Source organism: Pipistrellus hanaki, assembly GCF_964339955.1.
Source record: "Pipistrellus hanaki genome assembly, chromosome: 1".
Taxonomy (NCBI): Eukaryota; Metazoa; Chordata; class Mammalia; order Chiroptera; family Vespertilionidae; genus Pipistrellus; species Pipistrellus hanaki.
In genome coordinates, this window is record NC_140503.1 from 63,839,778 (window position 1) to 63,853,573 (window position 13,796).

Here is a 13,796-nt window from a genome sequence, read left to right on the forward strand (position 1 = left end):
TCAGAAATGAAACGGAAAGGCCTCGGTCACAAGCTGCTTCCAGGTGTCCAGGCTGGCAGCAGGGAGGAGATGCCCATGATGTACCAGGTCTCCCTATTGAACACCACCGAGGTCTGGTAGGACAGCAGCTGCACTCCTGCCTCTACCAGGAACCCAGTCGTGGTAAGCAGCATGTCAGGGTTGGAGGGGTGAGCCCAGAACAGGAGCAGGGGCAGATCTCTGTGGAGAGGCATTTCTGGTCTAAAGGAAGCTCAGTTGAGTGCTTGTAGCACAGATGTGGTGCCCTGGACATAGCCAACAGCCTGGCAGGGGGCACCTGCCAGGGCCACGTTCAGGAGGCCTTCCTTACATCCTTGCTCTCCTGGCACAGTGGGAGGTGATTACATTGAGGCTGGCCTCCTTCACCAGCGGCTTGGCGTTCACATCTGCATGATGAGAAGCATCTTTGAGGAGGCCGACAATGACTATAGGGCTCAGGCAGTTCCAGAATTCTTCATGGATAAGCCCTACATTACCACCTGGATGGTCCCTTTGGGGGATCCTGCCCAGGCTCACATCAGAGTCCCCAGAGCTTCTGCCAGACCAATCCAAGGTTTGGTGTGCAGAGAGAAGGTGCTGGTAAGGGCCTGAGCATTCACGACCCCTGTGATGGCTCTCCCCTTCATCATGTCCATGAACTGGACAGTGATCTCCTCCCCACAGCTGCTCTGGGCCTCCTTGGTGCTGGCGCCCAAATGGGGGCAGCTAATGACATTCTCGTGGTCCACCAAGTTGCAGTCCCAAGGCGACTCCTCTGTGAACATGTCCAGCGCAGCGCCCGCACACTGTCCAAACTGCAGGGCCTGGAGCAAGGTGCCCTTGTCCACGATTCCTCTGCAGGCACAGCTCACCACAGCTCACGCCCTTCTTGCACAGGGTGAAGGTGCTGTCATTCTGCAGGCCTGTCATGGAGGGCAGGAGAGGGGTGTGCACAGTGATGAAGTCACAGAGGGGCCAGATCTCCTCCAGGGGCAGCTGCTGAATGCTGAAGGAGGCTGAGACCTCTGGTGAGATGATGGGGTTGTACCCTACAGTCTTCATCCCAAAGGACTGCATCCTGTCAGCCACCTCTCTTCTGACCCTCGCTATGCCAAGAATTCCCAGGGTCTTTCCATTCAATTCGGCTCCCACAAACTTCTTTCTGTCCCATTTGCCATTCTTCATCAAAGCCATAGTCTGGGGCAGTGGTCAGCAAACTCATTAGTCAACAGAGCCGCAGTTTGCCGACCACTGGTCTAGGGAATCTGCCTGGTCAGACACATGATCAATCCACAGGTGAGATCCACAGCACTAAGCCTGTTGCATTGGGAGTGTTCATGACCAGGATGCCGTTCCACATGGCGACCTTCAGATCCACGTTGCCTACACTGGTGCCAGCTCTGCCCACCACCTGGAGCTTCTCTGCTGTGTTGATGATATCTGCAGTCACCTTGGTGGCCGAGCAGAGGATAAGGCCTTCGCAGTCCTGCAGCTCGGCTATCAGCTCCTCTTTGCTTAGGTTCTGCTCCTCCACCACCTGAAGCCCTCCATCTTGCAGGATCTTCCGGCAGCAGCAAGGGTCTAGGCCAGGGGTCTGTAACCTTTAAGACGTAAAGAGCCACTTGGACCTATTTCCGAAGAAAAAAAACACCTGGGAGCCACAAAACCATTGCGACATTTAAAACAAATATAACACTGCATATATTGTTTCTTACCTTAATGCTATATACCGGATCGTGCAGTTAGCTGTCAATCTGAAGAAAAAAAGGACTTTTTCACTTAACAATGTAAAATATATTTTTGCAAATTAATAGCTAATTAAAATATTTAATTTACCTGGTTAATGGGATTTTTGCTCCTGAACCTCAGTGCACAGTCAGCACATCAGGGCAGTAAGACGTTACCTTCATTTTCACACAGGCTTGCAAGTTGTCGGAGCCGCAGTAAAGCTTCAAAAGAGCCGCATGCGGCTCTGGAGCCGTAGGTTGCCGACACCTGGTCTAGGCTATCATGGATGAGCACTTTCTGTAGATTTGCGAAAGCCATTGCTGGAGCTGGCCTCAGGATTTACAGCTCTCCCTGGACAGAAATACCTCTAAGCCCCCAGATTTGATTCTGATTGGTCAGTTTCTATGTCAGTCAGCATCTCTGGGCCTATCAACGGGGCCTGATTAGAAAGACAGGGCGGATCAGCTGCTCTGGTGGAGTCCTGGAGAGAAATGGAGGCGCTGCTACTCGCCAGAACTGGGAGATAAAAAGAGAGGCAAGTGCTGGTCAAAAGCTGCCAAAGGCAACAGATTATTCCCTGCTTCTCTCTTCAGGCCTCTCTCTGGCCCTGATTCACGGGCCCCTCTGTAATTGTCAGTAAAAATGAGGCAACAAGCTCTCTTAACGGTGAATAGCATATTATCCCAAAAGCTATAAGTAGAAAACGCTTTTACGTAAATTATAAATCTTAAATTTACAAAAGGATTTGACTACTATCAATTTTTTCTTAGAATACTGACTGATGTTTAAAAAAAAAATTCTGCTTTAGACAAATTTTATTTATTCCTTGCTAACTTGCTTGATCATTTTGGCCTGATGCAATACGGGTGATATTAAATTCAGATTTGAAGTATTGATATTTTTCTGACCTAAATGATGGCAGTCCTTATAGTCTATTCTGATAAAATGAATGTTTGGAGCTCTTTCTCTGTAAATTATCCACACAACAGCTGGTCCTTTCTGCTACTGAGGCTGGTCCTTTACCAAGGGCATCTCCTTCCCGTGGACTTGGTCTGAAGGCTTTACCTTACCACAGGACTCAGGAGCCTCTCCAGCAACCCCTCTTCTATGAGGATGTCCAAGTCTTGGTACAAAGTCTCACAGAGAGAGAGAGTGAATTTATTGTATACTATTCTCAAGGAACATGTGCAAATCATCTGCCTGGAGCTGGTGCCCATGACCTCATTCTTCCTTCATGCTGGGCTCTGAGGACTAGCAGAGAGCCGGAGGAAATATTTGTTCCCCACATATTCTATCAGGGTCACTGTTTAGCTAGGGTTGTGATCACAGTTCTGAAAATTTATGTTTCCCTGCCATAGGAAGCCAGGTCCTGGCAGGAATTAGAAAGCAGGCCTGTCTGGTGGGCATCGGCACAAAGAAGACAGGTATGAAATATCCTCACCTGCTGTGTTTTACATTTTCTCTGGTGTTACTTTCCTGGAAATCTGTATCTGATCATTCTGCTCATGTCCACTGAGAAAAGGAATAGAAAAAAAGGAGGAGGAAATGGTGCCCTTGGTAAAAAAAAAAAAAAAAAAAAAAAAAAAAAAATTAAAATAAATGTGAGCTTGGTGTTTAAATCAAATATCTGCAACCTAAAGAGTGAGATTTAGATGAAATGGCTGTATTGGAACCACCACATGAACAAGATATTTGGGTACCTGTATTCATATATTTCTGTAAAGTTTCCCCAGGCTTTAAGCCCAGTGAAGATAAATATGTTGACATGTGGGTCAGTTCAGGAAAAAGAAAATATTTGCAAGCCACATTTTTACATTTCAAATAAAAATAACCATATTCAATTCTGTGAAAATGGCTATTCTTATAATTGAGATGACTACACCAATGAATGTGAAGGACTAATAGGTGTTGCTCCTTCTGTCATTATGTATTTAGTTAAAATGTTAATATTTGGGCAGGTTTGAAAAGGAGCTGCCTAAAGGCTGCTCTCTCATTTTTTTCTCCTTGTGGTTGGAAGAGTAACAGGCTGCCAGAGGTATACAGCTAGCTCCTTGCTCTGCTAGCCTTGATGTGCTAGCCTTTGCTGTTGCTTTTTGGGTTTACTAGGTGTATTGGTTAATAATGCAAATTTTTTTCAATAGATGGAGTTACACATATGTTAATATATATGTGATTTGATATGTATGCTATTTTGTTGTATTGACAACAAGCTTCTAAACTTCATATGCCAAATTTTCTGAAGGTGTTAACATCATAAGTATTTTTACGCTTAACAATGTCAAATTTTGAGCAAAAAAAAAAAAGAGAGCGAGAATATGCAGGAAGTTTTAATTCATTACTTTATTTTGAAGAAAAATGCTGCTGCAAGTTATAGTATATTTTGGAAAGCTTATGGTGAACATGCTCCATCTCAAGATACTTGTGAACACTGGTTTAAACTCTTTAAAAGTGATAGTTTTGATGTGAAAGACAAAGAACATCCAGGCCAACCAAAATAGTTTGAAGACCATAATTACAAGGATTATTGGATGAAGATGCATGTCAAACTCAAAAACAACCTGCAGAAAGATTAAATGTTGCTCATCAAACAATTTCCAATCATTTACAAACAATAGGCAAGATTTTAAAGGAAGGAAAATGGGTGCCACATCAACTGAATGAAAGACAAATCGAAAACCAGAAAGTCATCAGTAAAATGTTGCTTCAACGACATGAAATGACGTCTTTTTTGCATCAAATTGTGACTGGTGATAAAAAGTGGATTTATTTTGAGAATCCCAAATGCACAAAATCATGGGTTGATCCATGTCAACCATCAACATCAATTGCACGGCTAAATCACTTCGGAAAGAAGACAATGCTCTGCATTTGGTGGGATCAGAAAGGTGTGGTATATTATGAGCTTCTAAAACCAGGTGAAATCATTAATACTGATCACTACCAACAACAAATAATCAATTTGAACCACGCTTTGTTCATAAAATGACCAGAATGGGCCAGAAGACAAGGGAAAGTAATTTTGCTTCATGATAACACACCATCACACACTTCAAAACCAGTTAAAGACACATTAAAAGATCTTGCCTGGGAAGTACTAACCCACCCACCTTGTTCACCAGACCTTGCTCCTTCAGATTACCACTTGTTCTGATAGATGACACACTCACTTTCTGAGCAGTACTTTAGAACATACCAAGAAGTGAAAAATCAGGCCTCTGAATGGTTTGCCTCAAAACAAGAAAAGTTCTGTTGGGAGGGTATCCACAAATTGCCTGAAAGATGGGGGAAATTTGTAGCTAGCGATGGACATTACTTTGAATACAGCACTATTGATGTTTCTCTTGAAATTATCATGTATTCTTTCATTACAAAATCCGCATTATTAACTGGTACACCTAGTATTTCTTGCCTCTCCTGCTAAGGAGAACTTATTGTTAGATTATTCACTTTGCCTCTCAAGGTCTCAGTTTTCTTCTCAACCCTCTCCCCACCCCCCGCCCCAAATCCCCTTCCATCTGGAACATTCAGTGCTTTCATGGCTTAAAAGAAAACCAACGTCATAATGGCCATCATTAGAATAAGCTGCCTCAATTGATGTTTACTTAGTGCTTCCTTGGACCTAAAGGAGGCCCACCTAACAAGGCCCCTGAGAGAAAGCCAAAGAAGAGAGGCTGCCAAAGACCTTCTCAAAGTCAAAACTTGGACTCTGAATGGCAAAGCAACCTAACATTGCCAAGTCTCATCAGACTGCCTGGAAGGCAAGTCTACTTCCATCTTCCTCCCCCTGCCTGGCCTCCCCAAACCCTAGTCCACAGCTTGCCTTGATTATGGTATTGAGGTAATTAAAGAAACAATCTGTTTTATATATTCAGCTATTCATAGAGACTTAGCTCTACATATCCCTGAATGAGGTAACCTCAATTATTTGTCTTTACCATGAGAAGCATACAATGACCAGTGGAATGTATAAGTGAGGTAGAGAGAGGTGTACAGAGATCTTTTAATTTTGGAAATGAAGAGGGACAGCTCTGAAAGAAAAACTAAAAGGAGATATAACATTGAAAATGTAAAAGTTACATTTTAGGATAGGACTCAGTTTTAGTGAGAAACTCTTAATTGTTTAAGGTGAATGTAAAAGGGATTATTGTAGTCCAGTACATATATTCGTCCAGCATCCAGTGAGACATTACTACATGTCACTCTTTTTGCTAAATACTGGAAGTTAATGACAAAATCTCTGCCCTCACAAACTCCAAGTTATGGAGGAGACAGATAAACAAACAAAGTGACAAGGAAGTATGTGAGGCTAGTACGGAATGCTCTGGGGGTAGAAGGTTGATACCCAGCTCTGACCAATACTTAAATCATGAGGAGTTCTACCAGAAGGTGAGAGAGGCACTCCAGGCAAAGAGAACAGCATGTACAAAGAAGGGAGGTGATGGGGAAGGGTGGGAGGGCAATATTCAATAAGGCTTTTGGGGTACTGCAGGCACTTCCAAGCTTCTGAAAGCCATGGTACATATGAGGAAGTGAAGGGATTTTCAGTTCTAGAGGGAGATAAAGTCCTGCTTATGGGGCCTGTGCCAGGGAAATGAATTGGGCCGGTTTGGTTCCATGGGGTTTTTTGACTAGATGTTTCTTAGTATGATTACGCTGACTCAGATGGTGCTGATTTGACTAAATTCTTGCCTTTCTGGGATATATCTACTAGAACATCTCACAGAGTTGAGAAATAGGTAAAGGAAAGTGCCTACGTACTTAACAGGAATCTTTCATGTCTGCATATCGACAATATCAAACATAAGGAAAATAAGATGGTTTTGAAACATTAATAAATAGGAGATGCTGCACTACACCATGACTGCATTGATCTCCACTAGGGATCAATGACCAAGGCTTGGCTTCTATACACTTTGTCATTGAAATAGAACAATATTTATTCCTTATCTTACTTTGTCAGCATGGACAAATCAGATGATTTTGTGACGTTCACACAGTGGGCATGACTCATAGAAACCCACCCAGTGTGGGAAGCCACAAGTGTTAGCATGGCTTGTGCCTGCCCAGTTGGCAGAACAGTGTTCAAATGGCCTTTTACATGCTCTACTCCTGCCTCTGCTTGTTGGCAAGTTAAAAAATGCTTAGGATGAATCAGCTGACTTTACTCACTATAGCTTTCAGCATGGGCTGGGCAATTACTTTGAAAAACTTAAGTCAGACTTTTTCACATGTCAGTTTGATAAGGTGTTAGGAAAAATGTGGGGATTGCCCTGCTCAGTCAGAATAAACAGGTGTTATGAAGTAAATTGCTAGAGAAGAAATCATCTTGCATAGCGTTACTATTTGAAGTACTACTTCTCCAATGAGGGGAAGGTCTACCTCACACCCTTATTCTCCAGTTCAGCTCTGGTTATGTGAAAAGCAATTAAGTGAAATGTCACTTCACACAACTTTTCAAAATTGCTTACCCACTGTCATTGACTGCCCTTAGTTGCTCAGAGTCACTAAAGAGACCATTTAGTGACAACAACCACAGACTTGGGGGAAGATGACTCCTTTTCTCATTAGCAATAGGTAGCCTTTGCAATGACCCAAACTGATGAGTCACCAGAAAGTTATTTTTTTTTTAACTTCATTTTATTTAGTGATAACACATTGCTCTTGAAGTAGTAAAAACATGTAGAGGTGAACTTTTTGAACACAATAAAATCATGAATTAATTTGGGTTGTGAACTGAGCCCCATTATTTTATTGTTATCAAATCATTAGGTTTCTAATTTAATTTTTATCTTTGTGGTTCTCAAAGTGTTGTTCATAGACACCTGGATGTCCCAAGATTCATCTGCATGGTTTACAAGGACAAGTTCTTTATATAATAGCCCTGGCCAGTTTAGTGTCAGCCTGAACACCAAAAGATCCCAGGTTTGATTCCGGTCAAAAGCACTAATCTCAGTTGCAGACATGTTTGGGAGGCACATCAGTGTTTCTTTATCTCCCCCGCATCCCTTCCACTCTATGCATGCATATTAGCATAATCAATGGACACAGACACTGGGGCAGTGGGGGCTTGCCCTGGGTGGTAATGGCTGGTGGGAGGGGATCATTTGGGGGGGTAAGGAGACATATGTAAAACTTTAGACAATAAAAGAAAGAAAAGAAAAGGAAAAAAAGCTTGGCATGCTGGACTAGCCTAAAAATAGAAAAAATAAAAAATAAAAGCAATGGAAAAAATATCCTTGAATGAGATTTAAAATATTTTTAAAATTCTTTTCATAATAATACTTATGTATTATTTGCCTTTTTTGTGTCCCTATTGACATTTCCACTGATTATACACAAAAAATGATTGACAAAACTGCTGAGCAGAAATCAAGACAGTGGCACCAAACCATATTAATAGTCATTGTCTTCTTCAGCACCACATGCTTACAATGGAAAATAATGATGGTTTCACACAGAGCTGTCCTGATGTAGCAGGAAGAAAATATAATATTTATTTTTTTACTATTCTGTGTAACAACATGGGAACTAATATATGAAATACCCCTGCTGCATTTTGAAGTTTGGTGGTTTTCCAGAAAAGAAAGCACATGTGCATTTTTGAATTCAAGATAAACTAGGCATTTTTAATGTAACACCATTTTTTTTTTAAAGAATGACAAGTTATAGTTTTTCGGACTTGGATATTTGGCAGACATTTTATTAAATTAACAAGGAAAAGAATTCAAGGAAATTGTTACTTTAAGGAAAAGAATTGTGAAATTTATTGCCAAAGATAGATTTTAAATGTTCAAGTAAAATTCAATATGGAAAAATGTATATCTGTCACTGGGAGCTTGACAGCTTCCCAATATTAAAACACTTTTCCCATAAGGTTAATGGTCATATAAATGAGTGTTTTTTCTGATATGGTATAATGGGATGGGTTAAAATTTGGAAAACCTGAAAACTTGAACAGATGTTTTCCAAATGACTAATGCATGAATGACTAAGTCTTGGCTGTGGAAGTGTAAATAGTTGCTAATTTGATAAAAACTTAGGAGATATGTCCTTACTTCAGCCCTCATCTGCATTTTTGTTCATGATATTCCTCTGCTTAGGCATACAGATTCTCTGTCCACAGAGAAAAAGTTTAACCTCCTCAGCATGCACTCAAAGACTTTTACAGCTTTATTTACTGTTTTTCTTCTCTCTCTTATCCATCTCCCATTCCTTACTCTGTACATCATCCTTTATCTAAAGACACCCTTCCCTTTCATATCTTGGGACTTTTGAATCCCTATTTTTTACTCCAGGAATGCTTATATTCCTCTTTCCCTCCATCTAACAAATTATCGCTCATAGTTCAAGATCAAAGGTATATATCCTGCCAATGAGAAGCCAGATTCATCCATTCATTCATTCATTCACTTATTCACTTACGCATTTATTGAACAAGTGGGAGATGCTAAGTCACACAAAGGAAATCTGGCAATCATGATAAATGCCCTATAGGAGAGAGGAAGCTGTGAGAGTCTTTAATGAAAGGATTTGTCCTGGTCAGGGTGGGCTCCCATGAGGAAATAATACTTGATCTGAGCACTGAATAATAATAAGGATAAAAAGAGAAGAGGGAAGGAAAGTGCCCTATATGGGCAAAGTCTTTGTGGCAAGAGAGAACATATGAACCATAGGGACAGGAAGAAGAGCACTATGACCGGAGCCCGGTGAGTAAGGGAGAACATACTTGAATTGAGAGAGGAGATAAAACTGAAAGCAGGCAGAAGCCCATGAGCATGTTAATAAGTTTCACCTTTAAGAGATTTATAAAGTCATTAAAAATTGGAGTCATTATTAAGTCACAAATATGCATTTTGAAAAGATCCCTGTGGCAGCTGTAGGGGAATAGACTAAAGAGAGGGAGGTCAGCAATGAGGTTCATGCAATAGTCTAACAGCACAATGGTGGTGGTTTGGATTAGGAGGTTGAAGGTAAGTGGATGGATTCAAGTGATGATTATTAAGCAGTGATACTTAAAGGACTTGGTGGCTGATTGAAAGTGTGGGTTAGGGAGAGGCAGGTGTCAAGGATGTTACCTGGGATTCTAGCTTGTGCAGTGGATACGTGAAGGGGCCATCCACTGAACCAGGAGTGCCCTAAAGGACCAGCATTAGGAGGGGCTCTTGACTCCCCTAGGAAGACACTGTAATGGCTATGGCCCTAGATTCATACTTTTGCCAGAGCACTCTCATTTTGTATGAACATCTATCAATTTTGGTTGTTGATAATGTTTCATTCCTACATTGGAAGAATCTACCATTGTGTGAGTCTTGATAGGAGACAGAGTATAACCTCACAGTAAAACAAACAAAACAACAACAAAACAACAACAACAACAACAAAACCAAAACCAAAAACAGAGTAGACTAGATGTCAGGGCTTAGGCAATTATTTGCTTTCGGATAGGACTTTGAATTTGGAAGTAGTTGAAAACAAATACTTTATAGTTGATTTCAGTACAGCAGTGCTGGCACTGAAGTGATCAGAATAAACTTTGCTGTGAATCCTGCTTCTTAACCTCTCTTGGTTCCTGTCCATCTTCTGAATCTGTTTCCATCAGTTTATCAAGTTGAAGATAAACTGAAGCTATGATAGCTAACATCTCCTGCATATTTAATATGAATCAGGCATTGCTTTAGGTAGTTCACACATATTCAATATTATAATCCTTACAAGCAATATGTATACGATACACAAATGAGAGTGTAAAGCATAGAGTGGTTAAGTAGTCATATAGGTCCCATAGCTAGTAACTGGTGAAAGCAGAATGGAGGCCTTAGAGCCTAGTTACAGAGCTAGCTTTCTTATTAAGGATGGATATTGCGACTTGTAATCAAGAACCTTGACTGGTATGTTCATTTCCATGCTCTGTTTCCACCCTGGGAGCCCCAAACATGGTTATTACTGTCTGTGCCTGGCATGCTGCGCACCCCGTAGACGTTCAGAGCACTCAGGGTAGCAGAAGGAATGGTTCTCCCCAAATTCATCCCCTTCCTTCGTTGCGGACACGCACAGAACTCCCACCTGCCTCTGCTCAGCTGCTCCACAGAGCAGGGTCCCCAGCACCACACGCCTTCCTAGTGCTTTCTCTGCTCCATGGCACGGTAAACCCAGGGCTGCAGGTGCCAAAGCAGGAATGAAAGCTCCTATTGTACAACATCCCTGCAAGGGATCCGTGTTGAGGTTTTTGTGGGGACAGGGGAATGCTGAAAGCCAGCTGACAACACAACAGGACAGGGTGAAACTGTATAGTTTCGATTCCCTGAGAGCAGGGAACTCGTTTGTTCAGAGCACCTGAAGCAGCTAGGAAACCATGTAGTGTCCGCATTCCTTGGGAAGAAAGCTCTGTGTACACAAAGCCAGTGAAGCCGTAGTCTTAAAGGTGATACTGCCCAAGCCAAGCTTTCCGCTTCCCTGGAAACATCCTGTTGCATGTGAGGCCGGTCAGTGCCAGGTTGGAAGAGGTTAAGGTGGCTGAGTTTGGACTGAAGTCTCTGGTTCAGAAGCTCCTGAGGGTGGAGGGGCTGGGAACCAGGCTCGGGATCTTCTGTGACCTCTAGCTTACCAATATGGGACATTGTATGACAGTCTCTCTGAAGCTTCATCACTAGGCTCAGTGTGTGGCTGCAACGTTTCCTTGACGCTTTTAAATAACTTGTGACTTAGAAGCCACATAAACTGGCTGGAGAGACAAATTTTTCCTGGCCTCTAATTTCCGTGGGGTCCACAGAGTCCCCTTACTGGAGTTCAGAAACTAAAGGCAGTGATGAGCTGTCCTGCAACTTTTTTTTTTTAAATATATTTTATTGATATTTTACAGAGAGGAGGAAGGGAGAGAGATAGAGAGCTAGAAACGTCGATGAGAGGGAAACATCGACCAGCTGCCTCTTGCACACCCCCTACCGGGGATGTGCCCTCAGCCAATGTACATGCCCTTGACCGGAATTGAACCTGAGACCTTTCAGTCCGCAGACCGACGCTCTACCACTGAGCCAAACCGGTTTCGGCTGTCCTGCAACTTTTCTTCTGTTTCTAACACTAAGAGGAGGTCCAAGAGAGTCCACATATACCTACCATTGCAGGTTCCTATTGCCTTTCACTATCACTCTCACCTCTGTTCCCTCAGGAGGCACGGGCCTCGCCATTTGAGTGTTTGTGGTGCTCTCTGCTGGCAGCTGCAGTCTTTTTGTTTCCTGGAACAGGATGCCTCTAAGCCTGTTCAGGCCACTTGCCTCATCCCTGTGACACAGAAAACAATGTAGAGGGGGTTTTATCAATAGCCAGTGTTTAGACCCTCCCTCTCCTGAAGCACTTCTCCAGCCTGTTTGGGAGTCAGTTACCCTTGGTACAAATTCAATCCTAATTAAAACTATTGTAACTCCTCCCTTGTACCTTCCTCTCTTAGTAGCTTACTCCTGAGGTTGTAATGGTCTCTCAACTGGGCAAGGCAAATCAGTCTTATATTTTCATGTTGTTTTGTGTTTGTTTGTTTGTTTTATTTTTTCCAAGTGGTAGAGCCAAAGGCAATGCACCTGCAAGCAGGGGGAGGGCCAAGGAGTGCCTTGATGGACAAGGAAGAGGTCTGGTGCCTCTCCTCCATATTTACCAGCTAACACCCCCACCCTGGATATATACTAAGCCTAGGTGAAAACAGTGTGCTTGCTCTGCAATGCAGCTTTAAGACCTATCTCCTAACCCCACCTTCTGGCCAGATTGCTAATACCCAACCCCTTAATCCAGAAATTCTTGGTGCTGCCACTGCTACTGGGTCAGAGATTAGAACCAGTTTCAAAAGATTAGAATTCATATAATCGTGCAGTTTTTATTAACCGACTTTTTAAATGCATGTTAATCCCATGTTGTTCCCAGGATGGCTATTCTTCCTCAATTTCTATCACAAAAATAAGAAAGGATAGAATAGGAACAGGAAACCATAGTTGACTTTCAGGAAAGAAGAAATGCATTGGAAAGGATGAGACTGAGTTATTCTAAAATAAAATGTATCCATTACTTATTTTTTGATTAATGTGTTGAGATTGTGATTTGAGAAAAGCAAGGTGCAGAATACTATTTGTAAAAAACAAACAAACACAGAAGGAATGAATGTGTTTATGTCGGTGTATATATGTATGTATCTTGCATGTGAAATAAAATATCTGGAAGAATACACAAAACTAATAATAGCAAATATTTATTGGCATCTACTTTGTGACAGATGTCATTCTAAGTATTTTACATATAGCAACTTACTTAATCCTTATAAAAATGGTATGACAGAGCTGGTAGCATTTTGCCTATTTTTCAGACAAGAAAACCAAGGCACAGAAAGATTAAGTATTGATAGTTTGTCTAAAGTTACATGTCTGGAGGGTGCAAAGCCAGAATTAGAACTGAAGCCATCTGTTGGCTGCCTTTAGGAAAGAGAAGGGTTTGGCTAAGGCCCTGAGTGAGGAGTGGGATGCTTACCTTTTGAACCTAACTCATAATTGAAAAGAAATAAAAAATAAAAAATTAATTTTAAAAATTACACCAACAGCAGTTAATAGCATCGACTTGGATTCAGATTCTGCCTCTGTGACTGAACTTGGACAAATTTATATCTGCTCTATGCCAAGGATTATTGTTTTGAGGAGAGGATTACATAAGTTAATATGTATAAAGTTCTTAGAAGAGTGTTTCACAGATACTAAGTGCTATTATCATCTAAAATAAAAAATTGAACTCATTTAACAATCAATACATATTGAGCCTTTACTATATATCTGATACTGTTTTAGGTTCTGGAGACATAATAATGAACAAAACGGGGTGGGGAAGATCCTTGCTTTCACGGAGCTTTAAGTCTTCAGAGACAGAGAATATTACTTGGGATGAGAAAATAAAGAGGCACAATGAAGTAGAAAAATAGTGTTTGAAACAGATCATAGAATAAATACTATGCATTCAAATCAGAGTCTCATGACATATTAAATTTTAGCAATAAATGGGATTCATAGATTGCATAGTGTACA

The 13,796-nt window shown here is 41.6% G+C and overlaps 1 pseudogene across 1 annotated transcript in view; it reads right to left on the reverse strand.

Annotated features, from left to right (window-relative positions):
* LOC311619154 (D-3-phosphoglycerate dehydrogenase-like) overlaps window positions 1-13,796 on the reverse strand; it is a 58,281-nt pseudogene continuing 44,485 nt past the window's right edge. Inside the window, exons 3-5 of the transcript in view lie at window positions 2,014-2,262; window positions 1,271-1,591; window positions 1-1,215 (exon numbers count right to left, since the gene is read on the reverse strand). The product of the transcript in view is annotated as a D-3-phosphoglycerate dehydrogenase-like (transcript). The remainder of the gene's footprint in view (window positions 1,216-1,270; window positions 1,592-2,013; window positions 2,263-13,796) is intronic.